Here is a 13604-nt window from a genome sequence, read left to right on the forward strand (position 1 = left end):
ACACCATCTTCCACAATGGCTGGACTAATTTACATTCACACTAACAGTGTAAAAGCATTCCTATTTCTCCCTAGTCTTGCCAGAATCTGTTGTTGCTTGACTTTTAATAATGCTCATTCTAACGGCCTGAGATGGTATCTCATTGTGGTTTTGATTTGTATTTCTCTAATGATCAATGATGTTGAGCTTTTTTCATGTTTGTTGGCTGCATGAATGTCTTCTTTTGAGAGGTATCTGTTCGTGTCCTTTGCCCACTTTTTAATGGGGCTGTTTATTCTTTTTCTTGTAAATTTGAGTTCCTTATAGATTCTGGATATTAGACCTTTGTCAGATGGATAGATTGCAAAGATTTTGTCCCACTCTATAGGTTGCCTGTTCACTGTTATGATAGTTTTTGTTTGTTTGTTTTGTTTTGTTTTTTGCTGTTATTAATCATGAAATCTTTGCCTGTGCCTATGTCCTGAATGGCATTGCCTAGATTTTCTTCTAAGGTTTTTATAGTTTTGGGTTTTACATTTAAGTCTTTAATCTATCTTGAGTTAATTTTTGTATAAGGTGTGAGGAAGGGATCCAGTTTCAATTTTCTGCAAATGGATAGTCAGTTCTCTCAGCACCATCTATTAAATAGGAAATCCTTTCCTCATTGCTTGTTTTTGTCAGGTTTGTCAAAGTTCAGATGCTTGCAGATGTGCAATCTTATTTCTGAGTTCTCTATTCTGTTCCAGTGTTCTATGTGTCTGTTTTTGTACCAGCACCATGCTGCTTTGGTTACTGTAGACTTATAGAATAGTTTGAAGTCTGTTAGTTTGACACCCATTAGGTGATGCCTCCAGCTTTGTTCTTTTTGCTTAGTATTGTCTTGGCTATACAGGTTCCTTTTTGGTCCCATATAAATTTTAAAATGATTTTTTTTTAATTCTATGAAGAATGTCAGTGGTAGTTTAATGGGAATAGCATTGAATCTATAAATTACTTTGGTCAGTATGGCCATTTTCATGATATTGATTTTTCCTATCCATGAGCATTCAATACTTTTCTATTTGTTTGGGTCCTCACTGGTTTCCTTGAACAGAGGTTTGCAGTTCTTCTTGAAGAGATCCTTCACTTCCCTTGTTAACTGTATTCCTAGATATTTTATTATCTTTGTAGGAATTGTGAATGGGAGTTCATTTGTAATTTGGCTCTCTGCTTGCCTTTTGTTATAAAAGAATGCCTGTGACTTCTGCACATTGATTTTGTATCCTGAGACTTTGCTGAAGTTCTTTACCAGCTTAAGAAGCTTTTGAGCTGAGACGATTGGGTTTTCTAGATATAGCATACGTCATCTACAAATGAAGACATTTTGGCTTCCTCCCTTCCTATTTGAATACACTTTATTTCTTTCTCTTGCCTGATTGCCCTGGCCAGAACTTCCAATACTATGTTAAATAGGAGTGTTAAGAGAGGGCATCCTTGTCTTGTGCCGGTTTTCAAGAGGGATGCTTCTTCAATCAGAATTACTGTATAAAATTGTGGGTGGCCTGTGTTGAGGGTTTGATCCCCAAAAATGGTTTGCATTTCATTATTCCAAGTTTCTTGGGTTCCTATTATCCTTGAACACTTTAATTTCTTAGTTTCTTGACCCCAGAGAAAGGATCAGTTTGAACCCTACATCCATTGAGGACAGGTCTATAATTGCAAAAAAAATTTATCTACTAAAGCCTATGCTGAAATAGAAGAGTGTTATGTCATCTGCCTTTACAACACATAGCTGTTTTTAAATTTTCATTTTCACTAATAATTTAGTCCTTTGCAACTTTATTCAGGAGTCTCAGTAACAATCTAACTCTACTTTAGTCAACTGTGTACCTAATTTCAAGATACCTAAGTTTAAGAACTCATAAATAATGGCCTGGAAGCAATAAGTGACACACTAGGCAAATTTCATGGGATAGAACAATGTGGCACAGAGTCTGGAAAAGAATAAAATCTGAGTAAGAACAATCTACTTTGCCCCTCTATTGAAAAATTGACAATAATTCTTTACTGGGGAAGAATTGTAAATTAGTCTAAGGACTCCTAAAATAATCTTTAAAAATGCCATATCTAAACATATGTTACAAACTTGTTATGGTCTAAAAGAATATTTTGAAACATGCTGTCTTAGCCTGCTTTATGTTGCTATAAAAGAGTATCTGAAACTGGGTAGTTTATAAAGAAAAGAGATTTATTTAGCTCACAGTTCTCCATGCTGAGAAAAACTCAAGGTGTAGCCCTGGCTTCTGGCAAGGGCTTTTGTGCTTTGTCACAACATGGTGAAGAAGATCAAAAAGGAAGCAGATATGTCTGAAAAGAGGAAAACCCGAGGGGCATCCTGGCTTTATAACAACCCACTCTGGCAGGAACTAATCCATTCCTGAAAGAACTAATCCAGTCTTGTGAGAGCAAGAACCAACTCACTACCTAGAGAACATCACCAAGCCATTCATGAGGGATCCTCCCCCATGACCCAAACATCTCCCACTAGGCTTTACCTCCCAACACTGCCACATTGGGGATCTAATTTCAACATAAGTTTTGGTAGAGACATTCAAAACATACCCTAACCATACCACATGCTCAACAAATCTTTTTGCCACCTTCTTAAAGTTCTGAGTTTAAGAATCCTCATTAGTTGTTTTTCTAGAAGGAAAAACATCCTTGGTTCTTGTGCTTATAGAGGTCAAATCAGGCAGAGTCCTTTTTTAGCAAATTTTATCTAAGCAAAGGTTATTTCTCGCATGGTGCACAGAGTATCACACATTGCACAGGGAAATGGGGTCCATTCTTCCATGGACCCTTGAATACAGTAGCTGTTTAAGCACTTAGTTGGCCATGCTACCAAGAGTTCAACTCAACCATGAAGACACACTAGTCAATTACAACACAGGAAAGGCAGTGTCTTTTGTTACTGTGGTAAACTATGTGTAACATAAAATATACCATTTTAACCATTTTTAAGTGTGGAGTTCAATGATATTAAGCACATTCACATTCTTGCACAACCATCACAACCACTTGTCTCCAGAACTTTCATCTTCCCAAACTGAAACTCTATACCCATTAAACAATAACTCCACATTCCTCCCTCCCTCTACCCCTGGCAGCCACCATTCTACTTCCTATCTCTGTGAATTTGACCTCTAGGTACATCATATAAGTGGAATGACACAATATGTGCCCTTCTGTGACTAACTTATTTCACTTAGCACATGTCTTCAAGGTTCGTTTATGTTATAGTGTGTGTCAGAATTGTCTTGATTTTTATTATGGAGAAAGGCACATATAAAAACTTATCCTCTTAATAATTTTAAGTGTACATTACAATATTGTTAACTATATGTATACTGTTTATTATGCAATAGATTTTTAGAACTTTTATAACTTCATGGCTGAAACTCCATACACATTGAACCACTTCCTATTATCCCATCAACCCCTGGCAATCACATTCTACTTTCTGCCTCTATGAGTTTAATTGCTTTAGATATTTCATATAAGTGGAATAATGCCCTATTTGTTTTGTGTGATTGGCTTGTTTCACTTTGCATAATGTTTTAAAGTTTAATTCATGTAGCAACATATGACAGGATTTTCTTCTTTTTGGAAACTGAATAATATTAGGCAGTTTGTTTTGGGAATCAAAAGAAAGTTAACTCATTTGAGGATGGGCCTATGACTACAAGATTTCTTTCTTATACAGTACATGCCGAAGATAATTTTTTTCTCCACTTCATCTTTTTCTATATTGCATTTTTCACAAATATGAACTTTTTATTAAAAAGTAAATTATAATAATAATCATTAAATACGTCATAGGCTATGTGTGCAAGGCAACACATTGTCTCAGTTAACCCTTACAATCGTACAATGCAGTAGGCATTGCTATTATCATTTCTGTTTTAGAAATGAGGGTATTGATGTTCAAAGACATTAAGTAGCTATGCTGAGGCCAAGATCCCAAGCTAATGAGATGGGGAGCTGAGGTTATTTAATATTCTTCAGGCTGTGCACATCTTAATTTGCTAGTTCTGCAGCTATTCTCCATCAAGAATATGTTTATTGTTCATATCATGATTTTCTTGGCTCTTTCTAGCTTTCCCTGACTTACTACCATACTTTGATTTGGGTATTCACAACTCTTCTTAAATCTTCCTTCAGTCTTTTAATTATTTCATATCCCTCTCTCAGTAGTAGAATTATAAAAATATTGCACCACAATTCAGTTTGAGGTATAAGAATTAAATCATAAGAAAAAAAATCATAGCCCTATGTGAAAAATGCCCTGTGGGGTTAGTAACAGCTGGTTGAACAAAGAAGCAGCTACACTAAAAAAGGTTTTTAAAGAGTATTTTTAGTTCCTTTGGATTTTCATCTTCCTTTTGGAGCTTTAGCATTAGTTGTACTCCATACCATATGTTAAGATAGTTTATATTTTGCAGTTGAGTTCCCAACTTAAGACAATTCTAAAAGTTCCCAGAGTCCTCCTTGATGGAAAATGGCAAATTATAAAACCAAAGAAAGGATTTATATCTTCTATGACACCAAAGACCAAGTTCTGATACTCATATACATGGCCTACAGAGAGTCTGATGAGTAAAGGCCCCTGTGCACTATCTGGTAACAGAGTTCATCCAGAATCATTGACACTTTGTATAAAGGATCAAGTTAACTACTGAACTATATTGGTCACTAGGATGATCCTAATAGTGAAATTCAGCTGTCCTTTGAAATCGTTCCTAATTATTATTACTATCATCATTTGTTGCAATATGTGATTTCATTTAATATGCCTAAAAACTTGATGAACTTAGAATGCCTATTTTACATATTAGCAAATTGAGTCTCAGAGAGATAAAGTATCTTATAGAAGCTTACAAAACTTCTACATAGCAGAGCTGGAATTTAAAACCAATGCTTTCTTATTTCAAAACTTTTTCTCTTAACTTCAGAGTCTACATAACTAAGCTATCTTTTTTGATGCTTCTGGAAGTTTCTTTATATTCAAATTAAGACATGTGGAAAAGAAGATACTTCTTGGTGTCAGAGACTTCCTGTTTCTCCGTAATATTCATTTTTCTCTTATTCTCTGTTAATAAATTTCTAATTTTTAGCTGGACATATTGATGTCCTACCATAAAACCATATTTCACAGATTTCATTGGTGATAAATGTGGCATTACAATTAAGTTCTATCTAAAAAGATTTAAATAGATGTTATGAGTTACTTCTGGGAAGTCCTCTTAAAAGATAGGGAATACAACTCTTTTCTTCCTTCCTCATTACATTTTTGTTCTTAAGGAGTGAAGAAAATACCTAGAACATCAGCAGCCATATTTGTCTCTAAAAAGGAGTTTCTTGCCATAGGGATGATGGGGCAGTGAGCTGGAAGGAACCTTCCTGACGACACCAAGGAAGCACCATAATAACCATAGACTGCTTAACCTATACTTCTTTTTATACAAAAAGAATTACATTTCTCTCTTTAAGCTGTTTACATTTAAGTTATTTCAGTTATTGCCATTAAATCCACTCTTAATACATTCTTATCTATCTAAAAAATTTCATATCTACAGTTTGCAGGGTAAAACTTAAATATGTATCTTGCAATCATGCAGATAAAAGCAGCATACTAAGGATTACAAGACAGACAGGTATAAAATACCTGGGTATTTGAGGACATTATTGAGATAGTAAGTTAACTATTTCTAGAGTTACCCTACTTTGGAATTGATTATGTGAGATAATAAATCTCTTTTTTAAAAACCAGTTAAGTTAGGGCAATCTGTAATTTGTAGAAGAATAGATTCTCTATGCTACGTTACTACAGCCATAGAATAAAATTCAAACTTCTTACTCATATCTACATACCCTCTATGAGCTGGCTCCTGCCTATCTTTCAAATGTCACTTGCCCATGATGAGCACACTTATCTTGTCTGTTGTTTTCCGTATTTCTGGCATCTAGAACAGTGCTTGACACATAGCAGTTGCTCAGTAAATATTTGTTGAGTGTGTTAGTGAAGGAGTAGTGTCTCCTAGAAGTGAATATTTTGCTGTGTTTCCTTTGACTGGCATCAATCACTCTGCTCTTTCTTCCCATATAAACCCTTAAATCTGAAAGAATCAATTCTAAATTTTATTAAAATTGTTAATGTATTATTTCTGTACTCTCTAGCACTCTCTCTTCTCTTCTCTGTCCCTTCAATTTTCCCATCATTCTTAAATACAAACAGTGATCATATCAATCTAGTGAGCTTGGGACATTAATAGGCAGCTGGTGGAGTTCGATGAGCGCTATTTTAAATGTTCTTTAGACCTATAATTAAAACTCTATGTCACAAATCCTTTATCTTTACAAATCCAGAAAAATAAAATTCAAAACCTCAGAGAATTCCTTCTTTTAAGCTAAAAATATGTTCCCATCTGTGTGAAACTGAAAAGCAATCAGTGCCTCCAGCTGTAAAAATAGAGATCGTCCCTTTACTATTGATCCTCACAGCCTGGTAAAGCCGGGGACAAGAATATGGCTTCCCAGACACTATTATATGACTCGAGTGCCTCATTTTTGCTTGAATGTGATTACAAAACTGTTTCATTGATTTTATAAGCTCTGATAAGAAAATCAAGCCTCACACATTTCTGTAAGCCATAGTTAATGCTACTGAGACAGCATTTCTTCATTCTCTAGAGCTAAGAACTACCAATGTAATGAAGAAATGCTTCTGCCCTCTACCACCCTCAATGTCTTTAGGTAACTAAGCCTACTACTCCCTAACCCTAGTCCACAGAGGTTGTGCAATTATAGATAAATTATCTTAAAACACCCCCAAAATAATGATGCCATATGGATACAGAAAATTTTCATATTAATGCCCGTGTCCTCCTTTGTCAGAGAACTGCTTTGCAAATTATATGTATTAAAAGGTTATGTAAGCCCTTTGCAGTCATTATCTCCCATACAATTACATTTTTTAAAAAGATGGACATTTTAATTCTATCTTATAAAATTATTATTAATAATTGTACTTTGTTTCTGTTTTTCTCTCCAGATCTACATTCCACCCTTCTCCTTCCCATTCCATATCACAGGAAGCTGGTATCTATAGACTGCATCAGTGAACTTCCATACCGTCTGACTTCCAGTTAAGTTTGGCCAAAAGGAGTCATTGGAATGAGATCATAGGGTAGGAAGAAAGAGAAGTTGGATATTTTTTCCTCTCACTCATCCTTGTCAGATCTAATGGGGTTCTTGTTCTCTCCTATTACACTAAAGGTAGCAGCAGTTTACCTAGGTTGCTAATCTCAGGAGTTTTATATCCAATGTTGATTTTCCTTAACCCTCCTGTAACTTTAAATATAATATCTTCCTGAAACTCCCCATTTGCTATCTGTCTCCTGTTAGGACATGACAGGTAGACCAATCCAGGGTCTCAAAGGAAAGTGGTTAGTGGCAGAGATAGACTGATATTCAACCTGTGAGCTTATTCATAAGACACAACTTTTTTTCCTTTTCCTTTTTTTTTTTCTGTACTGGGTAACCGCATTTTGTGCCATTATGCAAATAGACTAAATAGTTTAATGCCACCCTTTCTTAAACAGTATATTGCCTTCCTTAGGAGTTCAGCAATGATTATGTCATGCTCATCACAATATGTTGCTCCAATAGCAGCCAAACAGTCACACTCCTTCCACATGTCTGCTAATACTTTGACCATCTGTAGAGCCATGCATGGTGTAGGACACAAGCAACAGACTTGGCTTCTGAGGGCTCACATTCTGGTTCTAGACCTATCATTTTCCAGCTGTAAGTCACTGAGACTCTGAGACTCAGAATCCATACAATGGGGATAACATTGCTAAGTCTTGCCTAACTTTTTCAAAAATAATTTCAACTTTTATTTTAGATTCAGAGGGTACATGTACAGGTCTGTCACATGGGAACACTGCATGATGCTGAGGTTTGTGGTATGGATGATCCTGTCACTCAAGGCAGTGAGCACAGCACCCAATTGGCAGTCCCTCAGTCCTTAAGCCCTCCCTCCCTTTCTCCCTTCCTCCTTCTGCAGTCCTCATTGTTCATTGCTCCCATCTTTATGTTTGCGTGTACTCAGTGTTTAGCAGTGGTATAGTCACATCTAGAAAATAATATGCTTGGTGGGATACATATAGAGCTGCCGTTGCATGGGAAGAGAGGATTGGAACCATATGGGACATTGACTGATCTAATACAAGGTATGAAGGGGTAGAGAGATAAGGTCTATAACTCCCAACTGCTTTTTAATAAACAAATAGTGAAATCAGACATCAGACCATCTCTGCTACATGGAGATCTATGTCTTAGTCACTCAAACCCTTACCACATACCTGTTTGCACTTCTGAATCTGTTAGAAGGAATTTTGTTTTCCGTGTGTTTATAAACCTGTAAAAATAAGCAAACATCTATTTTGAATGTCCTCAGCAAAAGGCAGCAGCATTCAGATTATCTATATTTCCTTTTATTCCTGGAATTTTGAAACAGGCTCACAAAGTTCTGCCCTGCTGAGCATGTGTACTTTGAGAATCCATTTCCGGTGTTTGCATTACAGCATTGATTCATCACATTAAAGGAAAAGAAAAAAAGAGAAAGAGAGCTTGGGGGAAGGAGGGAAGGAAAGAAGGAAGGAAGGAAGGAAGGAAGGAAGGAAGGAAGGAAGGAAGGAAGGAAGGAAGGAAGGAAGGAAGGAAGGAAGGAAGGAGGGAGGGAAAGAAGGAAGAAAAAAAGGAGGGAGGGAGGGAGGGAGGGAAGGCGAGGGAGGGAGGGAAGGGGAGGGAAGGAAAAATAGGAAAGAGAGGGAGGGAGAGAGAAGAAGAGAGAGAAGAAGGAAGAAGCCTTATTGCACCACCATTTACAAGGGATGTCTGAATGATGTATAAAGCATGGATGACCTGACTATTTCCAGAAGCACATGTTTGGAGCACAAAAGAAAAACTGGAAGCTCATTAACTGAAGGAAATTAAATCTTTATTTTAAAATTTCTAAAATTGTTTAACACTCGTTACCTACTGGACTTAATAATATTAAGGGATCACTTATGAGACTCAATAGCAGGCACCCATCCATTTCCTATTTTTATTTCCATATTTCAGTTAAACACTTTGCATGTAAGCTCTATAAATAACGGAGTCGGTACAATTTAGGTACCAGAAATGGATGCTTAATTTCCCATTAAATTAGAAACCAAAGCAATGTAATTTGGACTGTGCTTTGCTGGCCAGAAATAAGCAGAATCCAGGGAGATTACAAACACATTTTGCTAGATGCTGAAAGACTTGCCCATAGTTCTAAGAGGAAATGTTGACATATATTGTCCAGAAATGTAATGAATGTTAAATTAAAGCTGTGTGACTTCTCACATCAGCATAACAATAAGACTGCGTAGGAATGTTTCTGAAGTTTGTAGGTCTTAGATACTGAGGAACTATATGGTGGAAATAAGAGCATAACTTCTAGATTTTGAATCACTCAGATTTTCATCTGAGACTTTTACTGAATACCTTTGAGCTGAATACCTTTGGGCAGATCACTTACATTATCTGAGTTTCAGGTTCTTCCTCTGTCAGATAGGCATAATAATGTCAACCTCACAAATTGATTGTTAGGATTGAATGGAAATAAAGCACTTAACACATAGCCTTAACCCTTAATACATCATACTCAATCATCACTTGTATTTCTTGCTTTGAAGGACATCTTTACCTTTAATATTGCATAACTCTAAGACTCAACAAGCTGTAATATAGAGAAATATCCTGTCAAAAGATATTTTGTTGCATGGTTCTTTTTTTTCTTGCATTAGAGTCATATTTACTGATTTGTCCCAACCTTTGAACTCAGAACTCATACTGCAGGACCAGTTCTTATGCTGAGCATGGAGCAAGGACTGAACAGCTGGCTCAGAATGAAATAAAAAGCAAGCTGCCTTCTAATTCTGATACCCTATATTTGTTACTTGAGACTTTGCATAGGTAACCACATATCCTTTCCTGAGCTTCTGACATCTTTCTGCCCAGAATCACTTCTTGATTTCCTGATTCCTGTATTTATAAAGATATTACCTTTTTCTTTCTGTGCCTACCTCCCATTAAAGAAGATAGTAGGCTTATAATCAATACATCCAGTCCTACGTAACACTAGTCAGAAAGCGGAAAGAAAAAGTTGTCTTCCAGGTATGGTGTCAAAAAATACAAACTTATCCAGGTGACTCTGAGAGAACATTTCAATCAGAGAGTAGTAAATATTTTCTTTATTTCATCACATTAGAGATTTTTAAAAAGCAAGATGGATGGGAGATCCCAAGAGAAAACCAGATCTGAAAGGGCCATGGCAACTGGAATGAGGAGCTGACTATAAGAAGCCACCACAAGAAGCATTGCTTGAACACCAAGATGGAAGTCAGAGCTGAATCATGAGCAGCAGATGATCACACTTCATTCAAGGATGCTCCATCCATTACACCCAGCCAGGGGCATGATGCTAATTATCCTTCCTGTAGGCCTGCTCATCCTCGTGCCAACACCTGAGCATGCATCTTTCCAGTAGAGATGACAACGGTCTCCACTAAGGCTTTCAGCACTCCCCATGAGAGTTTGTGTAAAACCATTGTATTAGTTTTCTATGGCTTCTGTAACAAATTACCACAAACTTAGTGGCTTAAAACAGCACAAATTGCAGCTCTGGAGGTCAGAAGTCCTAAAATCAAGGTAGGGCTGGATTCCCTCTGGAAGCACTAGAGAAGGATCTGTTTCCTTGCCTTTTCCAGCTTCCAGAGGCCACCCACCCACCCACTTTCCTCAGCTTATGGCCCCACATCACTTTGACCTCTGCTTCTGTCATCACCTCTTTATCTCTGACTTTGACCCTCTGCCCTCGCTCTTGTGAGGACCCATGTGAAAACACTAAGCCCATGTGGATAGTCCAGGAAAATCTTCCTATCCCAAGATCTTTAATCATCTCAGCCAGGTTTCTTTTACCATTTAATGTAACAAATTCACAGATACTGCGAATTAGTGTGGGTACCTTTGGGGGTTGGGCATCATTCATCCTACTGCATCCATATTCCAAGATGATGTGAAACTAGAACTTTGTTTCTCTCATCTACTGCTTTGCTAGTTACTTCCTCATAATTTTGATTCTCAGCATCTGATTTAGACTTTAGCTCTATCTTGTGTTGGGCCACCATCCTGGGTAACTGAATTGCCACTTTGAAAATCCGACACGAGGGCCTCTCCTTTCATTAGCATGCAGAGCCCCAGGGATGTTAGTCTCCACTTCAGTCAGTCACCTTGTTGTTCACACCACAGGCCTTGTCATCACCCCCAAAAACATCTCTAAATCAACTCACTTGTAGTAATTGACTTTTAAAATCATAACCTCCATCCATCCATTTCTTTTGTACTCCTAATCCCATGATTCTCTGTTATTTTACATTAGAGAGACCGCCACATTTATTTTTTATCTTTTCTCTTTTACTCACTTCTCTAGGTCTCATCCGATCTTACTTACTTCCCCTGTCTGTCAGAGCCTCATGGATATTCCATTCAACAACTCTCTCACCTGCACCCTAAACTACATAGTTCCCTTGTGCTACTGCACCCATTTAGTACAACCCTCAGCTTTTTGATATCAGCATTGCGATACATCTCTATCCCCCTCAGGCTACTGAGGGAATTTGCATACTAAGGCGAAGCCCACCCAATATTTTCCCTATTTTTTCTTAGTCTTCTCCTACCTCTGATCCCCTCAAAAATAATTTTAAACTTTCACCAGTCTCCTCAAAAATCCTCATCCAACCTAACCCTCTTCACTCGTGAAAGATGACAGTATGACTTCACTGATCTATTTCAAACTCATCTTGCTCCACAACAAGACTTCATCCATTGTCTAACCGACTTTCTTGCCTCCAGATTCAGAGGATGGGAATTGTCTCTACCTATAGCTGAACAAAGCCTCCTCAGTGTGATCATGATAGCAGTCCCTCTCATCTCTTCTAGGATTGTTCTCTACTAGTTATCCCTTATCTTTCCTATGTTTTCACCATTATCATCTCTACTGCCTCCTTTCTCTCCTCCTATAAACATATTGAAGTCTCATAAAAAACATTGAGTGGAAATGAGATCAAGTTTGAAGATGTTGATCTTGCTGTGCCTGCAGAACATTTAACTTGAGATATGCAGCAGGCTACAGTTTAATAATTTTTAAAAATCTTTTCATTTTTAGTTCCACTGTGGACACCACTTTTCTTACCTTTTCTTACATATTTTTATTTCATTTGTGCTCCCAGTCTTCCTTCAAACTGTTACAATCTGTTGGCTTCCCTTTTTTAAAAAAATGAGAGGACACTCTTCAGTCATTATCTTAGTGGATTTTTTAAAATTTTTCTTTCACTTTATGGAAAACTCTTTGCTTTTTGGAAACTCTTTTCCTGTACTTCCTCTTATATCAGATTTTCCATTCTCTCTTATCTTATCCTTCGGATTATACTTTCTCAGTCTCCTTAATTGATGTTCCTTCATCTGACTGACACATTACTGTTTGTACTGCCAATTGTGCCACTGACTCACGAATCACTACTTCTAGCCCTCCCTTGGTTTCAGGTCTTATTGAACAAATTCCTTCTAGACTTATATAGGTGGCTGTCCCATAGACACATGCCACTCAACACATCCAAACTTGAGCTCTACATCTTTGCTTCCAAGTTTGGTTTCCTTCGTGTATTTTTTATCTCTATTCTAGGTGCCATCATTCTTTTTATCCAAGGCAGACACTCTGGTTATATCATGATCACTTCGATCAACTTTATTCTCTCTCCCCACTTATAATTATTCATACACGTTCACTAATTTTATTATGTATGTGTAGGTGTGTATTTAAACACATCAGCTCCATCTCTGGCACTTTACTTCTACCATCACTGATTTGTCAAGACTCACTGACTTGTGAGTCACTGTCACAGCCTTCTAACTGTTACATTTTGCAGAGACTGTGACATCTCCACTCCACTTGCCATAGTGTAGAGAGAGTCATCTATCTAGAATACAAATCTGCCCTTGTCATTACAGATTTCAAATGTTTTCCTTGTCATGACAATCTCCCAAAAGCTGTCTATCACCTCATAAAGGCTGATCTCCTTGGCATGACATCTGAAGGTTTCCCATGACATAGCCATTACCTATCTCAGCAGATTCTTCTCTGCCACTCTTTGTTTGGTAATAGATCAAATTACTTACTTTTCCCCTAAGACACTATTTTGTTTCCTGTGTCATGTCTTTCCTCTTCTATTCCTTCTGACTGGAATTTCTTTCACTTTTTGCTGAAGCTAACTCCCAAAATAACAATGATATGAACATTGCAAACTTTTTCTTTTTAATTGCTGCTTTATGCCAGGCCCTGTGCTACCTTCTTTACAGGAATTATATTTAATTTGCTATTATTAGGCTCATTTCACAGATAAGAACAGTGAGCCTCACAGAAGTTAAGAAAATTGTCCAAGTTTTATAACTGGAAAAGCTGAATTTCAAACACAAGTTTTTCTGATGCTAAAGTC

The 13604-nt window shown here is 37.1% G+C and overlaps 1 long non-coding RNA gene across 1 annotated transcript in view; it reads left to right on the forward strand.

Annotated features, from left to right (window-relative positions):
• The window catches only part of LOC105480494 (uncharacterized), a 116747-nt gene extending 108063 nt beyond the window's left edge, over window positions 1–8684 (forward strand). Inside the window, exon 3 of the long non-coding RNA XR_986483.2 lies at window positions 7070–8684. This is a non-coding gene — a long non-coding RNA (uncharacterized lncRNA). The remainder of the gene's footprint in view (window positions 1–7069) is intronic.
• Window positions 8685–13604: the final 4920 nt, after the last annotated feature.

The sequence above is a fragment of the Macaca nemestrina genome, chromosome 9 (assembly GCF_043159975.1).
Source record: "Macaca nemestrina isolate mMacNem1 chromosome 9, mMacNem.hap1, whole genome shotgun sequence".
NCBI classification, from domain to species: Eukaryota; Metazoa; Chordata; class Mammalia; order Primates; family Cercopithecidae; genus Macaca; species Macaca nemestrina.